Genomic DNA, 6,693 nt, shown 5'->3' with positions numbered 1-6,693 from the left:
TCTCTCCTCATAACTAAGATGCTCCATTCCCCTTATTAGTTTAGTTGCCCGTCTTTGTACCCTCTCCAGCTCTAGAACATCCTTTTTATGAATTGGGTTCCAAAACTGGACAGCACACTCCAGATGAGGCCGCACCAAAGCTTTATAAAGCGGTAATATTATATCCCTGTCCCGAGAGTCCATGCCTGTTTTAATGCATGACAATATCCTGCTGGCTTTAGAAGCAGCTGACTGACATTGTGTGCTGTTATGTTGTCTATTATCTACAAGTACACCCAGATCCTTCTCCATCAGCGACTCTCCCAGAGTAACTCCCCCCAGGACATATGATGCATGTTATTAGTACCCAGGTGCATAACTTTACATTTATCCACATTGAACCCCATTTGCCAAATGGACGCTCAAACACTCAGTGTGTCTAAGTCATCCTGTAACATCTGCACATCCTCCATAGACTGTACTGTACTGTACTACAAAGCTTGGTGTCATCTGCAAAGATAGAAACATTGATGTTAATTCCATTCTCAATATCATTAATAAACAAGTTAAACAGAAGAGGGCCCAGTACTGACCCTTGGGGTACACCACTTATTACCGGGGACCATTCGGAGTAGGAATCATTGACCACCACTCTCTGGGTACGATTATTAAGCCAGTTTTCAATCCAGTTACACATTAAACTTTCCAAACCGATAGACTTTAACTTACCCATCAGACGTCCATGAGGAACTGTGTCAAACGCTTTTGCAAAATCCAGGTACACGATATCCACAGCTGCGCCGACGTCCAGGCTTCTACTTACCTCTTCATAGAAACATATTAGGTTGGTTTGACAGCTTCTGTCCTTAGTAAAACCATGCTGGTTATCACTTATAATACTATTAGCCACTACATATTCCTGGATGTAGTTCCTTATAAGCCCCTCAAATAGTTTCCCCACAATGGACGTTAAGCTTACAGGTCTGTAGTTACCTGGGGAAGTTTGAGAGCCCTTTTTGAAGATCGGCACTACATTTGCCTTACGCCAGTCCCTCGGCACAATACCAGTAAGCAAAGAATCACTGAATATTTCATACAAGGGAAGAGAAATTACAGAACTAAGTTCCCTAAGAACTCAGTTCTGGCCCCTCAGTACTGGCCCCACCCACCAAGCTCCATCCTTTTCTTTTGTATATACAGAACTGAAGAACCCATTAAGTAACTCAGCTTTCTCCTGATCCCCAGTTATTAACTCCCCGTCACCATTATTTAGGGGTCCTACATGCTCTGACCTTGGTTTTTTTGCATTAATATATTTGAAGAATTTCTTGGGGTTTCTTTTGCTATCTATAGCTACCTGTCTTTCATTGTGCATTTTTGCTGCTTTTATTACCTTTTTACAGGTTTTGTTGACTTCTTTGTAATGTTTAAAAGTTAAAGCTGACCCCTCTGATTTGTATTTTTTGAATGCCCCTTTTTTCTCATGTATTGCCCTTCTAACCTTGGTTGTAAGCCTTGTGGGATTTGATTTTAACCGTTTATATTAGTTACACATAGGAATATATTTGGCTATACAGTTATTTAATGTGGATTTGAAGATTTCCTATTTATTAGCTGTATCAGTATGTGACAGCAGCCGCTCCCAGTCTATGCCCTGAAGTTCTGCCCTTAACCCAGGAAAATTGGCCCTTTTTAAAATTAAGAGTTTTTGCCCTCCCAACATGTTTTTCTTTTCTACACTTTAAGCTAAAAGTCACTATATTGTGGTCACTATTACCCAGGTGTTCATGGACAGTGACATCCCCAACCAGCTCAGTGTTGTTAGAAATAACCAGATCCAACAAGGCATCACTTCTAGTTGGTTCCTCCACAAACTGGCCCAGAAAATTATCCTGCAGGAGGTTAAGAAATTCCCTCCCCTTTGTGGTTTTAGCTGAACCGTGACCCCAATCTATATCTGGGTAGTTGAAGTCCCCCATTACCACTACTGTCCCCTCCCGGGCAGCCCGCTCTATTTGTCTATTCAACTGACCATCTATCCCCTCAGTAATGTTGGGGGGGTCTATAGATTACACCAAGAATAATTTTTTCACTCTTTACCTCCTTCTGTAGTTCTACCCACAATGCTTCCACATCATCACAGTCATCGCCCACTATTGCATCTTTTACACTCACTTTAATATCATTTCTGACATACAGACATACTCCTCCTCCCCTTCTGCCCACCCGGTCCCTTCTGAACAATGCAAATCCCTGAATATTGACAGCCCAGTCATGTGAGGAGTCCAGCCATGTCTCAGTCACACCAACCACATCAATGGACTCCTCCAGAACCAAGGCCTCCAGCTCCCCCATCTTGCTGACTGGACTTCTGGCATTAGTAACCATACACTTTATATTACCATTGAGTTTAACTGCTTCATTATAAGAAATGGAATTTATTACAGTACTGTGGCTACAATCATCCTCACTGTTCATCCGCAACATATGGATCTCCCTATCCACTGCTCTTATCCTCCCCCCACAGGACCCTTCTCCTCCCACCTCAATGTTCTGTCCCCTCTCTAACCTATCCGCCACTATATTACACACTACATTGTCCTCCCACCACATCCCTAGTTTAAAAACCCCTCCACCCCTTCTAGGATTCTCTCCCCCAGCACAGCGGACCCCCTTCCATTAAGGTGCAAATTATCTGCGGAAAACAGTTTGTACCTTAGTGAAAATTCAGCCCAGTGCTCTAAAAACCCAAACCCTTTTTCTCTACACCACGACTTAAGTCATGCATTTAACTCCCTAAGCTCCCGCTGTCTTTCCTGCGATGCGCATGGCACAGGCAGTATTCCAGAGAATACAACCTTGGAGGTCCTTCCCTTCAACTTAGCACCTAGTTCTCTAAAATTATTTTTAATAGATCTCCACCTACCTTGTATCCTGTCGTTGGTTCCCACATGGACCACAACAGCTGGGTCATTCCCAGCCCCCCAAGTAATTTATCCACCCTTTCCACCACATGCCGAACCCTGGCACCAGGGAGACAGCAAACCATTCGGTTGAGGCGGTCTTGGCGACAAATTATTCTATCCGTCTTCCTGATTATAGAATCCCCTACAACCACTAACTGTCTAGGCCAGGGGTCCTCAACTGGCGGACCGCGGTCCGAACCCGGACCGCGGAGGCCAGCTGACCGGACCCCTGGTCAGACCTCCTAACCGCCCCGGATCCGGTCCGTCCCGCTCCCCACCGCACTGCCTCCCGCCTCATAGGCGTACTGTCCTTAGATGTCAGTACGCCTGTGGAGCTGGGGGCAGTGTCGGTCCGGCCCCCGGCTGATACGCGCTCTGTAGGGATGTCCCAGGGATTCCCCAGCAGAGCGCGTACCACAGACCTCAGTGTACGCTGCCGGCCTGTCCTTCCCGGAAGTGCAGGCCGGCGGCGTACGCTGAGGTTACTGATGCGCGCTCTGCTGGGGAATCCCCGGGACATCCCTACAGAGCGCGTATCAGCCGGGGGCCGGACTGACGGGAAGAGACGAAGACAGCCGCAGCGGGGAACGAAGTGCTAGGTGAGTTGTTTTTGTTATTTTTTTTTTCTGTCTGGGGGGCATCTACATGGGGAGAGCGCACAGGTGGACTATATACTACAGGTGGGACCTCACAGGGGGCTATATACTACTGAGGGGGCTATATACTACTGGGGGGAGCGCACAGGGGGCTATATACTACAGGGGGGACCTCACAGGGGGCTATATACTACTGAGGGGGCTATATACTACTGGGGGGAGCGCACAGGGGGATATATACTACAGGGGGGACCTCACAGGGGCTATATACTACAGGGGGAAAGCACAAGGGGGGCTATATACTACTGGGGGGAGAGCACAGGGGCGCTATATACTACTGGGGGGAGCTCACAGGGGGCTATATACTACAGGGGGACAGCGCATGGGGGGGCTATATACTACAGGGGGAGCTCACAGGGGGCTATATACTACAGGGGGGAGCTCACAGGGGGGCTATATACTACTTGGGGGGAGCTCACGGGGGCTATATACTACTGGGGGGAGCTCACAGGGGGCTATATACTACAGGGGGAGAGCACAGGGGGGCTATATACTACTGGGGGAGCTCACAGGGGACTATATACTACTGGGGGACAGCGCACAGGGGGCTATATACTACAGGGGGAGAGCGCACAGGGGGGCTATATACTACTGGGGGGAGCACACAGGGGGCTATATTCTACAGGGGGAGAGCGCACGGGGAGGCTATATACTACTGGGGGGAGCTCACAGGGGGCTATATACTACAGGGGGAGAGCGCACAGAAGGGCTATATACTACTGGGGGAGCAACAGGGGGCTATATACTACTGAAGGAGAGCGCACAGGGGGGGCTATACACTACTGGGGGAGCAACAGGGGGGCTATATACTACCAGGGCAGTCACCCCCTTTGTACCTAATATCAAAGGCCTGGTGAGAGAGAAAAAAATGCCAATTTTCCCGCTAATAAGCAGCAATTCTGTATATAAATAGTTGAACGTTTGTGACAAAGTAACAAAACACGTTTCCTACTGATGTTCAGCTCGGACCTTCACCTGACAATAGACCCCGGTAAGTGGACCCTCACTAAAAGTTGTTGAGTACCCCTGGTCTAGGCCTACCTACAATACCATCCCTCCCACTACTAGTTGGACTGTTCCCCCGGCTGTTAGGGAGAACAGGTTCCACTAGAGCTGCCATTTCTGACACGGATGCCCTCGCATCATCACCTAACTTGGCAATTTTGCTTGGGTATATAGTAGGAGTAGTGGCCTTCCTTTTCTTGGATCCCTTACTGGTCCCTCTAACTACATTAACCCAGCTACTTACTTGGGCCTCCTGATCTATATCACCACCCTCCATCACTACCCCACTAACTTCCTGCTCAGCGAGCCGAAGTTCCCTCTCAAGGTGGCCAAGTTCCCTCAGTGTTGCAATATGCTTCTCCAGATCTCTAACTCGAGCTTCTAGATGGGCAACATGCTCACATCTGTCACAGCGGTACTCACCCTGGAACTCCTGCTCCAGTTGTGCGTACATGCGGCAGACTGCGCACTGAATGAAACCTTCCATCTTACTAGCCATCATCCTCAGTGCAACAAAAACAGTGAATAAGAAAGAGATTTAGCACTTACCAGAACTTGTAACTCCTTCTTTTAACTCCTTTTTCAACTCCACTTATTATCAACCATTTGTGAGCAAGCACACACAGTGAGCTCTGAGCCTTGATTTAAGCACCTGAGATCAATTAACCCCAGCCCCAGGCGCAGAGCAGACCAGAGAAAAAAAACAGTTTGGACCTGTTTAACTAAGGCTGGGTTCACACTGCGTTTTTGCAATCCGTTTTTGCAATCCGTTTTTTTGCAAAAAACGGATGAAAAAAAAAAACGGATGCATTTGTGTGCTTCCGTTTTGATCCGTTTTTCCATTGACTTTCATTGTAAAAAAAAGGATCAAAATGGATCCGGGTTTTTTTTACGGACACCAAAACGTAGCTGACACTATTTTTGTGTCTGTTAAAAAAACTGATCCGTTTTAATCCTTTTTTTTACAATGGAAGTCAATGGAAAAACGGATCAAAACGGAAGCACACAAATGCATCCGTTTTTTTCATCTGTTGTTTGCAAAAAACGGATGAAAAAAACGGATTGCAAAAACGCAGTGTGAACCCAGCCTAAGCAGCTATGGTACTAGCTATCTATGCGCTGCAGCAATGCACACCACACAATTGCACAAAAACAACAATATATCAGTCACTCCAAACCCACAGAATCACCAACAACTCCTTTTTCAACTCCACTTATTATCAACCATTTGTCAGCAAACCACAGCAGTGAGCAAGCTCACACCGTGAAATCCTCTACAAACTGGCTGTGTCAACACACCCTGAAGAGGTTTTCAGATTTAAACGTACTTGTCCTCTATCTACAGGATAGAGGACAAATATGACATCACAGGGTGTCCAACCTCCGTGTCCTCTGGCGCCCCTTCTCCTTTGTTAGGAATCGCTAGATCGGCTAGGATGAAAGTCACTTTCTTACCTTCATCCTCAGTCTTTTTTTTGTGAAATCTTGAATTTAAATCAAGACCCAGTGCACCAAACCACCTCATTTACATATAGATTTAGTGAAACTGATGCTTGGGATGAAGGTAGGAAAATATGTTGATTAAGAAATAGTTAGAGTCTTTTACCTGCTGTTAGGTCCCCTTTAGGCTATGTTAACTCACAGTCAAATTGATGTCGATTGCCATAATTTAACAACAATTTAATGTTATTTTATGGCACAAACTATTATTATACTGTATGAATAACATCAGTCTTTATAGAATAATGAACTTTATTTGTAGTTAAATTATGGCTGTCCAATAAAAAAAACTATTATTTCAATGGTATGAACAGAGCCCTAATATCATAATGTATGTAATGTATCTAGGGACAGAACTGCACACACTTGCGGTACTATACAACACACTTATATATAATATACAGTACTGTAAACCGCACTCTTGTCTTTGAGTTCCAGACAACTATCATAAGCAAGGTCAAAACAGGTCAAAACATCAATTATAATTATTGAATTGGTGTGGAAACACTTGAAAGAAGAAATGTATCATTTCAATATAAAAGTATATAGAAATTCTTTCACTGGATGCATATGGAGATGTGGGGGGA

The 6,693-nt window shown here is 45.7% G+C and overlaps 1 protein-coding gene across 1 annotated transcript in view; it reads left to right on the top strand.

Annotated features, from left to right (window-relative positions):
• Window positions 1-6,693, top strand: part of NTN4 (netrin 4) — a 79,731-nt gene that overhangs the window by 36,814 nt on the left and 36,224 nt on the right. The window lies entirely within an intron of this gene.

This window comes from Dendropsophus ebraccatus, chromosome 1 (genome assembly GCF_027789765.1).
Source record: "Dendropsophus ebraccatus isolate aDenEbr1 chromosome 1, aDenEbr1.pat, whole genome shotgun sequence".
Classification (NCBI taxonomy): Eukaryota; Metazoa; Chordata; class Amphibia; order Anura; family Hylidae; genus Dendropsophus; species Dendropsophus ebraccatus.
This window is presented reverse-complemented; position numbering and strand designations above follow the sequence as displayed.